Here is a 21,212-nt window from a genome sequence, read left to right as displayed (position 1 = left end):
AAATGCAGACGCCGTCATAATTCAGGTTGGTCGCTTGTAAAATCCACTAATTACAACGGCCAAAATAAAACCGAACCGACAACAACACGGCCTCCTTTCGAGGATTAGGCCTTTGATTAATGCGAGAGGAGAATCTGGAAGGCAGCTTCGGTGTCGCCATCGGCGGTGAGGCCGTGCTTTTTGCGGCGATTCTTCATCTCGATCGACACGGCGGCCTCGTGGACGGAAGAGAGAAAGACCGACCGGATTCACACTGTATACACCTAATTGGGTATTGTTTGTAAAAGAAGGGACGTTCGAATCGATCGTGACAGCTTTTTGATCCGGAAAAAAATTTGTTGGAGTGGGTGCGAGCTTTTATATCACATAAATTCAGCCGGTTGATGCGTAAAAGACATGGACTTTACCGTTTTCATGTTTGAGGAAAGTAAATGAGAAAGGCGGAATTCGAGTTAAGCTAATCTTAGGGAGACGATGTAAGAAAAGAGGCTTTCAGGTCAGACGATATTAAAAAAAAATTCAATAAAATATCGCAAGAGCCGAATGACAGGTAATTTGTCATGAAACATTTGAAAAAAAAAACGCGCGAAATGAGAAAACCTAATCAAACAAAAGCACCCGGGTCGGGGTTTTATTAAACGTATAATTAGAAATTAGAATTCGGAATCGAATGAATAATGCTTTCCTTTTCGGGTCCCGCGTCAAATTAAAATTTCCATCGGTGATATATTCCGGGTGGACACGTAAAATCGAAGTATCGCAATAAAATCCGGTTAACACTGAGATATTGGCTGTGCAGAAAATGAAAACAATAAAATACCTTTGTCACGATCCATCATCCGGCGTTATTAATAATATAAAATGACCATAAATAATTCACGATCGATAAAAGCCGTGTCGTGCGTCTGGCCATTAGATTTATGATTTAATTGAACCTCCGGAGCTTTCCGGAGGGCCCGCAGCTGTTGGCGGCGCGACGCCCGGGAAGGTGTTCGTCGCTAATGGAAGCCATCTTTCGGCTTGTATTTGTCCATAAACGTCAATCACCGGAGAGCTTTCATGAAAATATCACTCGGGAGGATATGACGGTTTCGGAGCGGGTGGCATTATTCACGTTTTAATTCCCGAAATGCTTTGTCTTGTCGTGCTTATACCTGGTGTAATTTATTTTTCCATTAGTATTCCCTCCTTTTGTTTATCTGTTCCGCTTTTGCAGTGGCATTAATTTGAATTTTCGGTCTTTAGAGTTAAGACAATTTGTCAGCCACTGTATGTTTTAGCTCGGGATTCTTTAAATGGCATTGTGAAGCTGAATATATTACGGCGTTTTTGCCCTCCCCGGAATTCTTGTAAAGTGATGTTTCTCGTTTTGTACATTAGCGTCGTACTCTATATTACCGACGCGGACGTACCGCTTTCGCATCCCCCGGAATCGACGGATCGCCGGAAAAAACGACCCGAAGACGTTAAGCTCCCACCAAACCATCCGACGCTCTGCTCCGACAACCGAAACTCAAGTCTTTGATTACGCCTCTTTTCAGAAGCTTTGCTCTTTTTTACATCACTAGATAAGCTGTGTCGCTTCTAGTCCAATATCCCGCGTACTTTCTTATGGAGGTTAGTTTTGCCTACCTATCTAGTACGTTTCTGGTAACTTTTGGTGATTTTAACTGCCAGCTAACCATTGGCTACGAACGGAAGCCAAAACGAACCTCTATAAAACAGTACATAGGATTTTGGACTACCTCATCTGCTCACAGAGTGCTGAGGCCAAGCGCCTAGCGCGACACTTTACATTCGGAAGGTCCCGGGTTCTAACCCCGGTGCCGCCTGGCCAGGTGTGGGTTTTTTTCAGAGGTTTCCCCACACCATCACATCGTGGTATGTCTTATATCACAGATAAGGCGAATGCTGGGTCAGTATCAACCTCTCAGTACCTACCACCAGGGAATGAAACATGTATCCTCCTCATCTGCTCGCATAGTGTTTCTGTTCCAAACAACAAAACTGTCAAACATTTCGCGAGCAAACCCTCGAGATCGTGACAACAAACAATTGTACGAAGTAATCAGAGACTCTTTTTTGGTTGTTCACGGCAGATCAACTTTTTTCGAGTGGAACGCGATGGAAACGGCCAACAATTCAGATTGTGAGAAGAGGAACGCCGGATCTTGCAGTAATAATTGATTCGCAGTTCATTTTCTCGGCTAGATTAATGGATAGAACCGTCTGTCACCACAATATTATCCATGCAAACAAAAACAAGGGAGAAATGTCCGGTGCAGGTGCGGCGGCACTAAACTGTTGTTTGTTTGCGTCATTATATCTGAAGAGAACTATGTGCCAAATGGAATCCGCACGAAACACACTGCCGTTATTAATGGGCGGCATGGAACAAATGGGCGAATTGGAAGTGAGACGTTTAAGGTTGTTAATGGACACGAACACGTCACTTTTGCAGCTCGGGACGACACCTACCGACCTACCTACCACCAGCAACGGTGACGGTGATGAGCAAACTTTTCTGCCGCACATTAATCAAACACCATAATCTCGAAAAGAACGCCTCCAGTAATCGCGTTTTGTTTTATTTCCATAATTAGGGCACTTTGGACGCCGTCGAGAGCTCGAGGAAAGTTATAATGACCTAAAATCAGAACTCCCACGGAGACGGACAAGTCTGGACAGGATGCCCGAACGAAAAGTCGTCGTTTCGAAAAAGCGCAAGGCGAGCCGGAGGAAAAACTGTCTTTCCGTCGGTTCTCGTTTGCAAAAATTAACTTTCCGCCCTCGACGACGCTCGTTCCTTTTTTTGCGATTTTAAAGTCGTCCCGGGGGTTAGATTGGAACTTCTTTATGTAAGCGTTAATCGCGGAAGCGCGAAAGACGTTGGTGCTTTTGACGGTGACGTGTTTTGTGACAGCTGCTGCCAGGAGATAGCACGTTTCCAATCGGATTAGCGATCCGGTAAACGAACGGAACAAAAACGGAACCGTGTTAAAACTGAACTCCTGTAAACGGATATTAGAATTATTGCGATAAGAAGTAGGAATATTCGAGACGGTGCAACAGGAAAAAAAACAACATATCGCGTCAACGGGAATTGGCCGTGACGTTGCCGTTATTATTTCGCGACGGTTTCCAATTTACATTAGCCAACGGAAGCCGGGCCTGGATGAAAAGAAGCGTTCGCGTTCACACAATCGAACATTGATGAATACGGAAATGTTGGTTTTTGAGATTTGCGTCAATTCGAGTAATGCAAATTACCGTAAGCGAAACTAAATATTTGTGGAATCGTCATCAATCAATCCCGATTCGAATCGGGAAAAATATCAACGGGACAAATCCCGCTTATCTGCAAGCCGGGGGATCGGGACGCGCTCTCTGGACCAGCAAGATAACGGACACGATCGGCTCTTGTTGTCTCGGATGGTGTTTTAATCACCACCAGAGATTTGCCAAAAAATCGACCTCCACGAGCTGCCCAATTACGTATTCCGATTCATGTCGTAAGAGGCTCAGGCAAGTTCGCGAGTTTCCAAGTCGGGATTTGTGCCGAAATATGAGAGGATCAATGGTTAGTTGCGATAATTACGTCGGTATTGTGGAGGCAATTAGGCGAACGCGGAGCAAAGAAGGCATTACTCATTCGACAATCTGCTTTCGTTTGTGCATAATTAACTGGTGCATAAATTGCGGCCGGAGCCGTTCGTTTTAATTTGGCGGTGATGTATGGATGGGAAAATTGTTTTCCTCGGTCGAGGAGCGAAAGAAGCGAAAGAAAACCGAAGCGTGGGTGCGATCGTGCAAAACATGCACCATGATGCATTCCAAATCGGCACCACGGAGACGTGATGAGCAATTGCAGAGAATAGAAAGTAGCAGAAGTGGAATAGCCACGGATAAAGACATTCGGTGAAGGAAAAGCAGAGGAGGAGTAGAATATCAAATAAATCTACCTAACAAAGTAGCAGGATGCTTAAATAATACTTGTCAGTAGATACCAAGAGCAAAATTTACAAGAGCGCAGATAACAAATAATAATATAATGACAGACATTTTGTGGTAAAAACCGCAAGAGACAAGTTATCTAACGGAAGAAGGTAAAAAGGAAGAACAAGAAAGAGCATATAAATAAGAGGTTAAGAATCGAAGAAGGAACAGGCAACTTGCCTACTAACAAGAAAGAAGATGGAAAAGAAGAAGATAAGCAATTGGAGAGGATAAGAATCGAAGAAGAAGGAACAGACAACTTGCCTACTAACGAGAAGGAAGAAGAAGAAGAAAATAAGTAATAGGAGGCGGCCCTGCCGTTTTGTTGATAGCAATCCGGACGCGGCGATGTTTTACATTGAGATAATCGGACGAGGTGGACAACGGATAAATGATACCGTGCGATCGAAAATCGAGATAGCCATGATTAATACACTTCAGTTGGCAGCACGTAAAAATTTAATTCAAATGTCATTACAATGGTAATTGTCATTATTAATTATTGACTATTAAAATTTGCTATTACAATATGTTCACTTTAGAGAGCAACAAATTTTCATTGTCCAGTGTTTCTTCAGCAACGGAGAAAGGCTTGGTCCTATTCGATACCTCGAGATTTTGAGGAATTTCAACAAAAGTTTCTGGACTTTCAAGGCACTTAACCAACAACTTGCCCAGAAAGTCTACAAATGCGTAAACATGTTTTTGAAAAAAGGTAGTGTTCTGCGCAAAAAAGGCAGTAGACGACCGACAAAAAGATCAGCTGAAAATATTGAAGAGGGTGAACAAAGAATTATTGCAGAGATTAACCCAAGAAACTAACCTATCATTTGGTACAGTTCAGCTTTTCCTTAAAAAAGATCTGCACCTTTTTCTCTATCGTGTGTCTGTTGTTCATGAAATTACCCCTTGACAATAAGAGCCCCCACAACCGACGACAACCTCTCTGGATAATATTGATTGATCGATGATCGTTAGATCTTGGATCGATTTATAAACAAGCGGTGTGCGCGTGCTCCGTGCTCACCGTTGACGTTAAATAAAGGGCGGGAGTTTTAAATCTCATTGTTTCATTGCACTAGCTGAAGAAATTCTTTTATGTACAACCGATCAAGATTTCAACATTCTCAAAATCACTAACCTAACTTTTAAGACTGACATCAGATAATTGAAATCTTAACGAATTGCCAACTGAAATTTTTGGTCAGCGCCTACTTTATTTTTTTTTTCGATCTCACGGTATTAGTAACAGGTTCGTGCCGGTTGTGGGTCCACAAAGAGTTGGAGGGCTTCGCAATTAAAGCAGATCCCGAGAGTGGAGCGCTCCTTAACGACGTTCTGTAAAGTAATCAACATCAGGTCGGATTGGATTAAATCTAATCGATGAAAGAGTCTCTCCGCCACTTCCTCCTAACGGATTACACATGTTTTCCTCGGACACTTTTTTCGACTGCCACCGCCCGAAATTTGGCTCAAAGTGAATTACCGGATTCTTAGTCGGGGGCTCAGATGTTCTCAGAAACCGTACTCGTCGTCTGTCGAAATTACACACCCTCTGTCCTCTTGTGCGCGGTAATAACGTGCAAAGAGGCTCGAGGTAGCAAATTAAACAGTTCGGTTCGATATTCGAGAACCACTGGAAGCCGAGTTTCGTGTGACGTCGTCACGATGGCACTCGCCCGACTCTCGCAGAATAAAACCCAAGAGATGAGTGGACTGCTGATTCTCGACGACGTCGTTTAGTGTTTATCGTGCGTTGGTATATCATTCATTCCGTGTCGAATTTAATGGGTCGTTAAGACATCACGTGGGCCAAATCAAACAGCCGCCGGCTTCGATGAAAGCCAGACGTTCATGACTTCTGTCTGACCGAGCGGGAGCTCGGCGGAGAGGACAATTAAGACCGCCTCATTTCAGCAATACAATTTACGTATCATGTCTGGCACGAAGCAAAGAAAAGACTCCACTAATGAGCAACTTGTACCAATGATCAAACAAACAAGATCATCGTTGCTTCCACTCTTTTTTCCCCGTTGGAAATAACGAGATGTGCTCCGGGAAAAAAAGGGCCGTCGGTGATGCTGTTGCGCTTTGTTTGAAAAACACCGAACACCGGAAAGTGGTGATGTTTAATAATTCTCCGTGTAAATTTCGGAGTGTTTATTTAGGACTATTACAAACTTAGACCTTTCTACTTTTATTATTCATAAATGTGATACACATATCTACTTTATGTACGTACCCACGTAAGCAATGTTTAATGTGTGCTGAGGGAGGCATTTCCATTCCGTATGATAAAATTCACAGACCAAACGTGCTTAATAACACAGAAGAAGGAAAGCTCCGACCTGCCGAATTTGCATTACCAACAGCCGGATAATTACTTAGGACTGGCCAACCTAACGAGAATTGTGACATGTCGGAGGGCGAAATTTTTTGTAAAACAACGCCGACTACTTATAATTATCCGAACAAAAACAAACGCGGTTTTGGAAATGACCCAATTTCCTTTGTTGGATGTTTCTTGTTCTGCCCTAGCGTCAAACCCACTGATAGTTGATGAGTTCCGCCCTTAAAACGCGCAAAACCCCCGGAATATAAATGTATTTGCGAAATTTTTTACGGGCGCGCCGCCGGGATGCTCCCGCGGACCTCCGCTCTTCCCTAACACAAAGACCAGCACCGTAACAAGTGGCTTGACATGACTAACACCCTAACCCACTGTCGGAGGGGTTACACGTGGAGAACTACATTTCAATGGCGTATAACTTTGCCAACTACTAATTGTACTCGTCCTAAATTTGAACGTAGGAAGGGTGGGCGGGCCCGATTTAATATGTGAAGGGTTAAATCGTCATAAAGGGTGTATTCGCTAATTCCAGTTAAGTCTGATACGAGTGTTTATGTAAATATACGAAGTTAACAGTCCGAAGTTTGGTGACACGTAATGGCAAAACTGTGTACAGTGTGCGATGGAAATTTCATCGTAATTAACTCAGAAAAGTGACTTAATGTTGTCGTAAAAGGCTGAAATAAACACGAAACAGACAGCGTACGGTTGCACATTCCCGCCGCCATAAATCCCACCGAAGCGTCGACTGCAACGGGAGCTTTGAACGCCTGATAACCGAAATTGAATTAGCACCGAGTGCAAATCGAAAGCTCCTGCGAGACGGCCATCCTGATAGACTTGCAGGAGCGAGTTCGGTTCCGATGCGTTTCACCGATTCCTCGACCGTGACGCGACCTCCATTTCCAAATTTCCTAGTTCTGGAAAATTCCGTTATAAATCCGAAGTGAGCTTCCTTTGTTTGCCAAGTCCCCGAGGTGTGTAACCGGATAAGTAGTTAAAAGTAATAACTGCTCGCAAATCCCCCGAACAATCTCCGCCGAGAAAACAACATTTTCGAGAGATTTACCTCCGTCGGATGGTAACGGTTCTCTTTTTCTTCATTCGGCGTTGTTAATGTTTCAGACACAATAGGGCAATACGTGAACTATCAGGTTTTATAAGCAACAGCGCCTCCATCCGCCCCTCGAACGGAATCGCGATAACCGCCCCGGCAAAGTTTGCCGAGCGCGCTTTTATCTATTCATAAGACTTTAGTGTTTGGCTTTCGCGCCCGCCACCGAAACCACCACTTTTTATCTGGAATCGTAGATTATTCTGAATTTTCCGCAGCAGACGCGAGCGAATGATCCGTGGAACATATCCCCGAGAGTCTCCATCAACTGATGAACGCTATTGTTTCGCCCCCGGGGCCGTGCAAGGACCCACTAATTTATCAAGCGCAATGATGTGTACAGGAACCGGATTCCAGGAGGGCACGAGCACACTCTAAGCGATTGCGGGGATGGACGCCCCCACTCGGTGTGACACGCATCGCCATGTCACCCCGTCTAATATCTCATTACCATTCCACCGCCGGGAGGGTGTTAGTGTGTGCGAAAGACGCCGGAGAGCTTATTGATTTTCGCACCGACGACAATCGGAAAACCGTTGAGGATTACGCCCATAACTTCCGGCGAGTTATTGGAACAAGTAACCTTAATAAAAGTTTATTGTTTTAAGGGTTTTAACGGCCGGGGGAGCGGCGGCCCAGGTTACGGCTAATTTTTATTCCGGCCGCCGTTATCCGAACGCTGACAACAACATAAATTTCCGAAAAAAAATTGAAAAACGCTCCACCCCAATCTCCACTCGGCTTGCCTGTATTTTCGTTTAATTAAAATGATAATCAAAACAAAAACACAAAAAAATATTATTCTGTTTCCAGATTCGATTCGGCAAAATGCTGCTTTCACCAGTCCGAATTCATATGCAAAAACCCCTTTAACTACCATCTACAGTCGCGGACAGAAAAAGTAGGAAAAGTCTTATTCAGAAATTTTAAATAATAAAGTAAGTTCATTTTTGTAATGACTACCTAGAATTACTAAATTTAGTAACTTTTGTTTTGTGAACACACCTTTTTACCGCGAATTTGGGCATTTAAAAAGTTAGGTTATGGGTTACGTCATTTGCTTCTACCATTTTCTACTTTTTCATTACGTTTCCATTATCTCCAGGAATAATTTCTTTTATTTTGTTGAAAGCCTTTAAAATGTGCTGCTTCTTCTGCTTGCTTATTGATGCTCTACTTTGTTTGGCAAATTCATCATGGCAGCGACAATCATAATATGACAATTTAAATCTTTGCCAAGTGTCCAATTTTTATTTATTTACACACATTTACAAAAATGAATGTATGTATTATAAATAAATATAGAAATAGTAAACAGACAGAAAAAACATTGTTCTACTTTTTTCTATCCGCGATTGTATTATCAAATGTAAAAAAAAATCCAACTCAAAGTTGTAATTGTCCTTTATTTTAAAAATATTAACCGAGTCCCTGTATTCTAATCTATACTTGATGCATCATAAATATGCATTTAAGCGGCTATGGAAAGGTGATTTTAGTTTGGCAACCCTAGCTAAGACCCCCATCTAGTGTTTTGTTTTGTTATGGTTGCCAAAACCATGTTGCTACAACAATTAATTTGTATTTTCTATTAAATTTTATCATTTTAAGGTTAGAAGCGGGGGCCAGGGGCTCGGGCTCGGGCTCGTGTCATTACGGTCATTTGTCAACGGCTAGTAACGTTTCTCGTGAGAAAACTAAATTGACAATTGACATTGACAACAAATATTTGAATTGATCGCAGGAGACTGTTGAATCTTAATCGGGAACTTTTCACGTAACCCTCGTATACGCTTGACAGGACACGATAATTCAAAAACTAACACTGCTACGATGGCAAGGTGATAAAGATGGTTACTTCAATTTTAAGTAATTATAGTTTCTCCCTCAAATTATTCTTCCAAAAACATAAACTGAGTTCTAATCTAAGATTTAAAAAGTAACGACCGCAATAAACTTAATCCATATAACTCCAATATTAGCCGCCGGTTTACGATATTGAGCGCTTTATTGAGGTCAAAATATAAAAATATTAATCTTACTTTAAAACGACGAACTGTTATTCATATTCCTGATGAATTTAATCAGAAAACGAATACGATTTTTAGAACCGACTGCGAATAAAATTTCTTATTTTTCTAATTTACCATAACCTATAAAACTTTAGTCGTTCTGTACCTACTGCAAATTGGGTTAGAATCTTGCTAATGTCAACGTTATACAGAGTATCTATAAATGATTGTCGTATCAAGCCAGCTTTGTGCCGCCTTTCTGAAACAGATGCCCAATTCTAATTCATTATTCACGGTCACTTCTAACATTGACGTTTTGTTCTCGCTTCATAGCAATTCCTGAATATGGGAACACCGTGTGGTGTTTTCCCTTGTTGATAGTGTTGCTATTAAATAGCATCCCCTACTTATATCTAAGTATAACTCTCTCTTTCTCTCTCTCTCTCTCTTTTTTTTTCTCCCCTTGTATATGTATATCCCGTGTCACTCCTGGATAAATACGCTATCCTGCAGTGAAAGTCCCGTCGAAATCTGTTCAACACTTAATGCTGCAAAAGTCCACAAAGAAACATACAACACACCTAAACATATTACGTTTCCTCCTTCGGTAAAAAAAAATGCCCAAAAAATTTTCCAGTTCTGTTTCACATTCGCTTTTTCGCTTCCTCAAATGTTTCGCGGTTTTCATTTGTGAATATTTAGTGGGTCGTCCAGGATTACTTAACTATAATACCCCGGATAAGAACGTCTTAAATATTTGATACAAATGCGTATGAACGCGGTCACGTGAGGGACGTTAAAACCGTCGGCTTTGTAAATTGGGCCGCACCAGCTTCGGCTTAAGTTCATCCTGGATCCCGTCGTGCAAATCCAGGACTGCTTGTGATTTGAATTAAAAGCAAACGTCCCCGCGATATTAAATAACGGCAATGACGGCACCGCGCCGCCACCCTTCTCATTTTGCTTCCCAACAGGTGATACAAAAAGACGAATTTTTGCCCATCACTGCGACAGTCCTTTTGTGTGTCCCCCACTGCTCCACGACAATCGAACGATGCCGGAGTCGATGCAGGATGCAGGACTAATTACTGTCGGCTCACAATAAGACAGCACCAGTCGGGACAAGTGAACGATTGCAGGTTTCAATTGTTCGACGAAACAAATGCCGGTGATCAAGTTCGTCATTCGCCAGTTCGTGTAAATGGCTGTACAAAGCACACAACCTGTCAACCGGAGACGGCTTCTTCAGCCACTTGTGACTGAATACTCTCTAATGGATCGCAGTAAGCAACGTTTCAGGATTAATCCTCGCATTGTGGATGGAGCTTTCGTGCTTTGCATGGCACGCATGTGCCCCCTCCACGTTACACATTCGGGCTTTTAGTCTCCTGACACTTTACACCGTGTCAAATTTATTAGATGAATGGGTGCGTGTTTTATTCCTTTCCGGTTAACAACTTGATGCTCCCGAATTCCCCGGTCGCGCGACGGGGCACACCAAAAAAAAACGCGTGATTTGTTTAAAAGCATGTTCGGATCTAAGAGAAATAACCGCTTTTACGAGGCCGTTCCGCTTCTCCTTTTTTTTCCACCGAACGACGTAAACTTCCAACGGAATGCACTTAACTTGTCAATGACGGGCGGAGTGTGCCTAAATTACGGAAAAAAAGACGAGGGCACGGTCCGGAACGGTTCGGAAATTTTTGGTAGGACGATGAAGGATCGGCGGAACGTATCAGAAAGCGACAAATGCAAAATGGAAACGGAAATCGTTTATCATAATCCGCCCGACGCCGTTATGAGTTGTCATTGGATCAATACACATTGAGTTTCCCAGAAAATACAACACCCACTTGTTTGTAGATTTATTTAATCGAGCGGTTACCTCCCCATTACATCACATCCCATCCCACTTGAAACCTTACACCAACAACCGTCAGCTACTCGACCTGTGATATTTTTCGAAAATTGTAGCACACTTGATCTTCTCTCGTACCAAACCACCATCACGTCTTCCTCGATCTTTCCGGCTAAAAACCGCCTCCGCTGACACAATTTCGAGTGCAACTCTGGCCGTCAGGTTCGGTGTTGTCGTTTTTGTTCAAACAAATTACAATCACGTGAAACATGTACTTGTCATTTAATTTTATTGAATTAGCCGATGTTATCGCGGTGGAAAAAGTCAAATACAGGTGTTCAAGTAGACACATGACTAACAAACAACCATTAATTTGTTTTGTTTTTTTTTTACACGGTCGACACTTCGACCCACATGACCACGTTGTTATTTGCAGCGGACATCTTGTCGGATATAAGCGTTAATTAGGATTCTCCATTATTAGCGGAAGGTGAATTAAATGATTATAATAGAGCAGTCGAAGCTCGTTCGGTGTAACTACTTTGAGCGAAACATTAACTTAAATGGGTACGACCGGAGGCCAGCGGCTGCCAAACGGTTGAAATTTCGCTCCGGTGTTTATTACGGGTACGTTACGGCTAGCATGTTAACAAATTATGTTGCCGTAACAATAGTTTGTGGAAACTGCGGAATGGCGAAACATCAACAGACGGAGGTTTAATCAACAAGTTTGGGTACGGTGCTAGATTAAAAATAAAACAAACACAGGTATGCTGAGTCAGGTATGTTAAGATGAATGTTGAACTACGGCTCACTTGTTTCGCGTTTTGTACAACGTTAACCAAACAACACTTAGTTTATCAGATAACATTTTCAATGCAAACTTACCTTATGTATCAAACTGATACATGGTATTGATGGTTGGGACGCTGTTGTGAATTAGAAAGTGGAGGAAATCGAAAAATTTTGAGAGTGAAACAGAAATATTTTCCAATTACAATATTTGATAAAAAAAAATCGCAATAGCTTTTCGTATTCAGATTATGTAAAAAATAAAAAAGAGAAGAATATTGAAGGGAAAATCAAAGTAATAGAAAAAGAGAAATAAGATCCAAAAAGTGATACAACAAAAAAAAAACATGTATAACAGAAAATGCAACAGAGTTGTCAAATGTGAGTTGTTCTGAGAAATAAAAAAATGCAGTGAAGGAAATCTTGAAGTAAATAGTGAAAGGGTTGAGCAGTAAATTAAAAACATCATCAAACTGTCAACTCATGCAAACAATGACTTATACAGGGTGTCCCAAAATTCGTGAATTCCAAATTCAGAGCGTTGTAGGGGATCACTTCAGTAGTCCAAATATGGAAATAAAAAAAAATCGGGACTCCCCCCACAAAAATACATTGGTCTGAAGGTGCACTCTTTGAAGTGCGTTTTCCTCAAATACAGGCTGAAAAGTTCAGTGTTTGTTGTTATTTATGGTGTAGATGATTGTGGAAAATAATAACGTAAAACAATTTTTGAAGAATAACTACTTTGGAGTAAAAAAATCTAAAATGTTTGTAATTTATCTTAAAAATGGAACTGCAACGTAGCTAGAACAGTATTTTGTCACTGTGGATATGAAGGCTGCTATGTATTGAACAAAATTAAAGTGCTTATATCTTCTTCAGGAAGAGCGAATTTTTTTGTTCAAAGTATTTTTTGAGCTCCACTGCATCCTTCCCTACCACGCTCTGAATTCGGAATTCGTGAATTTTGAGACACCCTGTATATCTTTGCCAGAATTGAAAAAGAGACTTCACCACTCAGCAGACAAAAGCTTTGTTGAATCATCATTTACATATTGGAAATTTCTTTTCTAAACTGCAGGACCGAGATTTTCGTCGAGACGATTAAAAATCGAAGGCGTAACCGTGGCGCATTAAAACTTCGGAAACGTCCCCCGTACGGAATCAAATTAAACCGAAATTGTGACTTGTCATTCACTACAAATTGAATGTCTTTGATGACGCTTTCGCTTTGCTTCTTCCATCGACTTTTCGTAACGACAAAAATTAAATTACAAATTTTTGCCTTAATCCACATACAGATGGGAGTGTTCGTCCTTCAAACTTGAACAACCCCCGAAAACTTCGACGGCGGCGGCACGTGTGTGCGCCTCTCCCGGATTATGATTTTAATGCGGTTCTTGTCGAAGAGCGACGATCCAGGTGTTTGCGAACACCAATCTAAACAATTCCGTGCTCGAAAATTAGCGAGCCCGCGGTGGATAATCAAAGAATCCCATTAGATATGCTAAACGACGGATTCGAAAACTCGGCGCAGACGGTGCCCTCTCGCGTGTCCTCCGTAACAGGATTACGTTTTTTCCGCCTGTTTCGTCAACCATAAATATTGAAAGGCTTCTTCCGTCGGCGGGCGACCATAATTCGGTTTAATTAGGGGCCCCCCGCCCCCGGAGGACGCCGTCTGCACCGGAGGATGACATCCGGGGAAATGGCGACTTATCACTTATTCATATGTAATTCCGTTCAGGACGAAATTAGCCTGAATTATACAGCGATCCGGTTAATCCGGGCGCTTTTTCCTGGCGTTACAATTGCTGATCGAGTTAGTCCGTCTGATGCCTAATGCCTAATGGATTATGACGTTTTCGATTTCGCTTTGATACGAAAATCCGCCAATAAAAAGCAGCGACGAATTTAATTAGATGAGAGGGCCCATCATTTAGACGAAGGAGCGGTCGGATGTGTACGGAATGAATTGAAAAGATCCGGGAAATTATAGTGCAAGACTATCAGGCCATGTAATTTACGTAATTAAACGATAATTAAAGCTCATTCTAATTAAAAGTACCAGATGAAAAGAGATACACAAAGTGCGACGAAGAAAGTTTAATTGGGGGGGTCTTGTTTGTTTAGACAACTTCGATCCGTGTATTAACGAATTTGAGAGGGCCGAAACTCTTACGAACTACGCCATAATTGCTTGACACCCAGGACTTTAACGAATCCTCTTCAATTGAACAGATCCGTCGACCTACACATCAACAAGACATCATTTTTTCCGTCTTCTTTTTCTTTTAATTAATTGATGATCCGATCAATTTTTTTTGCCCTCGTTCCCTTTGAAAACAAAAATCAAATTCCGCCGACGTTCGCTTTCCAAATTCCGTCGTCGCTTCGACAAAAGATGTCATTCCAGGGATATACTTAATGGCGTGTCTTTTGTTTTCATTCGTTTATAATCATCGGACAAAAAATAATTAGGTGATTACTTTGGAGCACAAAGGTAAAAGAAAACATATAATAATCAAATTTCGCAGAATAGACGAAATGAGGAATGTGCATCAGATAATCACAAATCCCGAGCCTGGAATGTTTGATAACTGGTATTTTTCAAAAATTCCATAGGTATAAAATCTTATAATAGTTATGCGACATGACATGTGAATACGTAGAGCACTACGTTTTTTTAGAAGTGGGAAGTTTATGTACACGAGCTCAGCGCAATTTTATTTACGCTGTAAAAAATGTTAACTTTAAAGCCACTATTAAGTAAAAAGCAACTACTTTTTTAATGACGATGCAAAATACATTTATTTTCTTTTTATTCTCATTTTAAAAATACCCAAGCAATAAATAAAAAAGGATGGACATCAATTTTCGTACATATGTAATATGTACAGTGATAATGACAGTATTGATTGTTTGAAAACAACCACTTTTTTAATGATGGTGCAAAAATAGTAATTTATGTAACAAGTGCATAAAGTAGTACATACTTTTTTACTGGAATGGGAAGTTTGACTGTACGAGCCTCGGCAAGAGCGACAATGCCATGAGTGATATAGTATTTGTGAGATATTTTACGCACTAAAAATACTGAAATAATTTTAAAAAATTGGAAAATGTAACAAATGGTGAAAGATTAAGTTTTCCAAAAAATGGTTACTTTTTCATTGAGCATTAATTAAAAAGCTGCTAATTATACAAAAACTCCAATTTTCTGCTAAAATTAAAATGGTTATTCAAAAAACGAATGGATTTCTGATATGAAAAACTTCGAAGATGTACCTACCCCATTTTGCATTGATTTTAAGTGATTTAAACCAAATCAAAATTTAAAACGAAACTGCGAGAAGAAATAGGACAAGCGATTAATAGAAAAATAAAAAAATGGAGATAAGTAGTATAAATTAGATTGGTTTTGGAAACTAAGTACATACAATGAAATAAATACCAAAAAAAAAATCTCAAAACGACTCATTTTAAAATATTTGCAACAGATTTTGATATTTTGTTTGTATGTTTTTTTTTTGTATCGTAGAACAACATAACATAATAATTTATTAAATAAGTGAAGTAACAAGTGAAATGGGCTATGATTTTATCCTACAACCAAAAAGGCCAAATGAATTCATTAATCATTAAAAAAAAATCCAAAATTACTGCTGTCTGTTTACTTCAACATTAACAAACCAGAATTTAGTGTTTAATTTAAATTGATGAATTTTTACAAACAATTTTTCAAGATTACCCTAGAACTGGGATTTAACAAAGCACTGCACAAAAATGCAAAAAACCGTTTCCTTTAAATTGTTGTCGACTACATTTCTTAAAAAAAACCTTCATCGAGTTTGCAAAAAAGAAAACCTCGATGACAACTAACAGTCATGAAAAATATTTCTCTCGAATAAAACATTACCGAAACAATACCCAAACCTGAACACGTCTCGAGAACATAGGTGCTATTCAATTTCCCAATTAATTTTCCTTCGCTGATTCTCGCATTATCGTCAATTTTCGCATAATGCAGATTAAAATTGTCGGATGAATGCAAACAAAGACGTCAGGCTCGTTCTTTGAAACGCAGAACTGTAACTTAATCTTATTATGACAAGCAAAAAGCAGAAACCCGTCGATGCTCTCGGCGAATTTCGCAGGAAAATAGACTACCGGAGCTGAAAAAGCCAGTTAGTGGGAGTCGAACAACAGGAGGAGCAAGTGCTCGTCGACGACTCCGATGTCTCGAGAAAGAGAAACGATTTTCAATTCGATCATGGACACGACAAACAAACAAACAACACCCATCTCTACCTTGACTGTGCGAATCCTTAATCACGAAAAAACACACAATCACGTTTCGGCGCGCACTCAAAAGTCACACCGAACTCGAGGAAGTCGCGCGTCTTCAGGTGGTGGTGGTGCACGCTCGAGTCGGCGACGGTTCCGCCGAGCCTCCAGAACACGTTTTATTCGCGACCGGGTTTCAGTTTCGTCGTCCAACCACGTATGCGGTTATCTACAGACTGAACAGGACGAGTCCGCAGCAGCCCTTTTGATAGCGAGTTTCAACCCCACCCCTTATCATTCTCTTCTCTGCTGAGCATACGGGCTAATATTTCTCCAAACATTGCGCATACCCAATTTTCTTCGATAAATACAATTACTCGCTAAGTGGTGCATCCGTCACTGCCTCCGCTCCTTAATTATCATTATGATTATTATGCAAACTTGCATCGATCATTTCCGTTATTTTTTTCCTGCAATTAAAAATCGCTCGTGCGCAACTGCGACCCTTCGTCTTTGCAAGTATAGTCCTGCAAAAACAAAAACATCATTTAAAATACCGCTGCAGGAATTGTTTGTTGTTTGACTATTTCCCAACTGTGTCATTATTTTTACTGACTTCCTTCTCGGGCTTGATGGCGACATAAAATCCCATAAAAAATTAATTCGTACGCGTCGGGCCCTAATTTTAATGTGACATAGTTTGAGTATTTATGGCGCTCGTGCAGGAATTAAAGTTTTTTCTTAACAGTTTTAAAAAATGTAAATTGCAGTGCCAACTCATCAAAAGCTCAATTATATTCATTAAAGACGTTAAATCTACAAGGTAATTTCTCTTACAAGAAAACAACTGAAAAAATTCACTTTCGCTCACGCAAAATCGATAACTTTACGTGACGATAAATTGACAAGAAAGGTGTGTTTAAACTCGCATTATCGTGGTAATTTCAAAGATAAATGTTTATTTGTCGACGCCGCCCGGCAAATCCTTCTCACAGACGAGGATATTTGAAGAAAGTTGGATCTAATTCCGGGAGCTGTTACGGCAACCTCCGTGGAAACACTAACTGCCAGGATACTAAAATCTCTCACAATTTGCATTTCATTTCGAATCGTCAGGATATAAATAATAGAACAGGAATAATTTAAACTTCATTTCCCTAGATGACTTTAATGTTCGCTCTAAAAATCAATAAAATTAGTTTGGAAAATTAGAAAACCAGACGTGAATCCTGATTACCACCCACCGTACGGTGGATCCTCGACAAATTTATTAACACTAAACTAGGAGTTTTCCTGCGGCGTCTCGTTTTCGTAAAAAAACAACAAACGAATTCACCGAAATTATTTACCAGGAGATGTGTTCAATTTGAATAAATTCAACACAGGATGACGTGTGTGATGCGGGTTGTATATTTGTAGTTAATTAGGGTGCGACCATTCATAGAAGCGCCTTTACATAGCTAAACCGTGGTTAGCTGCTAACGAGGATATTCATGAATCATAAAAACCTATTACCTAAATCAGAAAACGTGCTATTTCGAAATGAGACGGGCCTTGAACGCCCTGACATGTGCCATTTCGGGAATGAAATGTCGATCTTAATTGGATGCATCACGCAGGAAACGGAATTTTATCGCACACGTCCCTAGCCCAAAGCCCCGGCAAGGTTTAACTTTGATTTAAATATTCATTTCCAAATGTCAACATTTAATTGTTAATTTTCAACCAACACCGAAATGCAGAATACAAAATTCAGCAAATGTGATCATGTTTCCATAAATTATTTTTGCAATATTACTTTTGAGCACTTGTTGCAAGCTGACTCGTCTTTACAATAAAAAATTTCTTATTTATAATAGCCAAACTTCCTCAAGCCCATTGATATTTATTATTATTATTATTATTTATTACTATTTACGGATATTTCTGTCAATAATAATGATAATAACATAACTCCTCAGAGGTTTCTCCGGTGGCCACCCATCCAAATATCGACCGCACCCAACATTGCTTAACTTCTCTGATCAAATGATAAATCGATGTTTTCAGGAAGTATTATTATTAAATATAAAGACATTGCTGGTTCAATTTTCTAAATTCTCTCACCAAAACTAACACCCATTCTAATCTCGATTAAGGTCAGTTTCCACCATAATTTACGAACCAAACTGTCTTCAAATGCCGCTCAAGATCGGAGATTCGAGGAACATGTTATTAATATAATTACATATTTATATAATGATTTAATTTATTTATTGTGCATATCTCCACACTGGATCGGTGTTGTGTAACTTATGGAAATGACGTTCCCCGTTTTTACGTTGATAAATCGTCATTTCTCTCGCATTTTTAAATTTTCATCAGTTAGGTCATGTTCACACGACGCCTCGAGCGGCTCATACACACACAAAAGCGTTTTAACACACCGACCGACAATAATATCATCGCATCACCTAAACAAAACTCAAACTAAAAAGGCGGATACATTCGTGATGCATTCGGTTTGTAGTTGTCACACGACCAGCGCCCCCTGTCCAGATTTGGAGAACCTGCGTTACGTGCAAACTGTCAATGCACTTTTTCGCCGGTCGTCGATCAAAATGCAGTTTTTTGCCAGAGACACCCAATCTCCGTTTGTGCGATCGAAAATAGTATACTACATTATATCATTAAGAGTAGAAGTGAGTCTTTTTGTGGCTAGCCCAGAGATTGAAGGCCGAAACACAGTTGAGGCCGACAAATGGGCGAGGCACAACGATAGCAGAGCCCAAATATTCAATATCGTGACAAATATTTCAAATGACCTTACTTTTGACCCGACCGAGCCGCCTGTGGGACACTTCTTCTCCTAGGACTTTTAGTACTGTTACTTCGCTCAATTTTCGACCGGTTGAAGACAAACACAGTTTCCAGCCATCAGCGTGTTCCAATACAGAAGACAACGAGCAAATTATTAATTTAGATAGAGTCGTGCATAATATGCAGCGACAGATAATGTCTCTCTGTACAATGCTAGACAATTTGTCAGTCTGATGCCAGATTCACGACAATATATTAGGACCTTCACGACTATAATGAGTCCCCCAGTAAAATGAATAGCGACGGTAATTTGAAACGCAAACAGTAATGCAAACTATCACGGAGTTAGTGTCAACACATTGTGAGTTTCGATCGATCCGGACCAATGTGTTAATTCCAACGATGAATATGCAATTCGGATCCTCTGGTGCATAAAAAAGAGACCACGTCTCGGCGTCCGTATCAAACGCCGAAGGCCGTCGATTAATTCATCATCCGACTGTCTGGTTCTATCGTGTCGCTACCGCTTTTGCGTCTTTTTTTGGTCGTTTTTATTTTTGTTGGCCATCAATTATTTATTAGAGAACGTCTGTGTTTGAATATGCAAATGGACCTTAAGAGATGCACGTGCGTCACGTTGTAAAAATATTGCGGACGCCGAAGGAAGATCCGGAATCGGCAGAACGTCAGGAAACAGCAGGAATTTGACCCGGAGACTTGACCGCCACCACTCGGTGACAATTCATAATTAGGTGGCTTCCCGGAACTCGCATCGATGGCATTTTTGCCGACGAAGATGGAATGATGGACAGCGACACATTCGGCGTCCTTCTGGGAAAAGAGTCGATCGCAATTACATTTAACCCGTACGAAAACGGGGGATGATGGTGTGGGGGTGTTACTTTTAGAATATGAAATTCATCCCCTAAATATGGAAATCGAATTGTTGCTGGGTAAGAACGGTTTAAACAGCAAACTGAGACCGTACAAAAATCTAGTCCACGATCTGAGCAGATTTAAGATCTAGAGAAAATACTTGGGATAAAATGTCCAACACAAATTTTCTTCAGAATCACGGGATGAACTCGTGTCAGCAAATACAATCTTCACTTATAGAAAAGTCGTGGCTCGACGGTAATAAAAGAAATTTTTGGATTTTTCAAATTACATACAATGTTAACAAAAATGGAGCAAATAAAAATGTGTTCTAATTCGACTGAACTTTCGGCAGATAAGCTCGCTTATGCAAATGGGGCCTTAGCTAAACGATTTATTTGCTCTCGGCACACCAGATAATTATCGAGGGTAATATTAATATTATTGTTACATTTATGAAGCACAATCGACCACCCTTTGTTAATTTAATTAGAACAATAGTTCAAATACTAACGCAGACAATGTTACAAAGCCGTCTGCGTTTCCAGGCATTATGATAACAATAATAATAATAATGGTGATGGTAATAACAACATAGAAATATATAAATACACAGTGATCGCTTGGAAAGCAACACACAAAAACTTCTCTCATCCCGCATCGATTCTTGCAGCATTCAGCCCGCTCCATTTACACCCGGGGGTGGCGTAATACCAACAATAAGCTTAACGTAACGTGCTTAATTAGTGTTTTTTTTTTTGGGGCACGATCGGTAATGGAGAGCAACCGGTGACTGAATTCGGTGGGACACAAAATAAAAACGCCGATGATGTTGCGGGCGAATCGGAATTTTACGGAGTTTTCTCTCCGTCCGGAGAGGCCATTAGCGACCCCCGCAGGTCTGCGGTCGTTCCATGAACTGACCGGAGCGGTGGCTGGTCAAGGTAATATAAGACCACCGCTAACGGCCGACGTTTTAAGTGCAAATTGGTCCAAATTGCATTTAACAGCATCGACTCCGGTTTTCACAATTCCTAACGCGATAATAAACAACGGTCTCGGTGTCCCACTTGTGGCGCTCGGTCGGGACGATGGTTTCTTTGCGGTTTCGGATTTCGCTGCCAGGTT

At 40.7% G+C, this 21,212-nt stretch overlaps 1 protein-coding gene across 4 annotated transcripts in view; it reads right to left on the bottom strand.

Annotated features, from left to right (window-relative positions):
* LOC138137767 (discoidin domain-containing receptor 2-like) overlaps positions 1-21,212 on the bottom strand; it is a 213,298-nt gene that overhangs the window by 133,034 nt on the left and 59,052 nt on the right. Inside the window, exon 1 of one of the 4 annotated variants that reach the window (XM_069057320.1) lies at positions 16,434-16,635. The exons of the other annotated variants lie outside the window; for them this stretch is intronic. The gene's annotated coding sequence lies outside the window, so the exon portion shown is untranslated. Of the gene's footprint in view, positions 1-16,433; positions 16,636-21,212 lie in introns of those variants that run through there. 4 annotated transcript variants of the gene reach the window in all.

This window comes from Tenebrio molitor, chromosome 1 (assembly GCF_963966145.1).
Source record: "Tenebrio molitor chromosome 1, icTenMoli1.1, whole genome shotgun sequence".
Classification (NCBI taxonomy): Eukaryota; Metazoa; Arthropoda; class Insecta; order Coleoptera; family Tenebrionidae; genus Tenebrio; species Tenebrio molitor.
The sequence above is the reverse complement of the archived record's forward strand: the minus strand, read 5'-3'. Positions and strand labels throughout refer to the sequence as shown.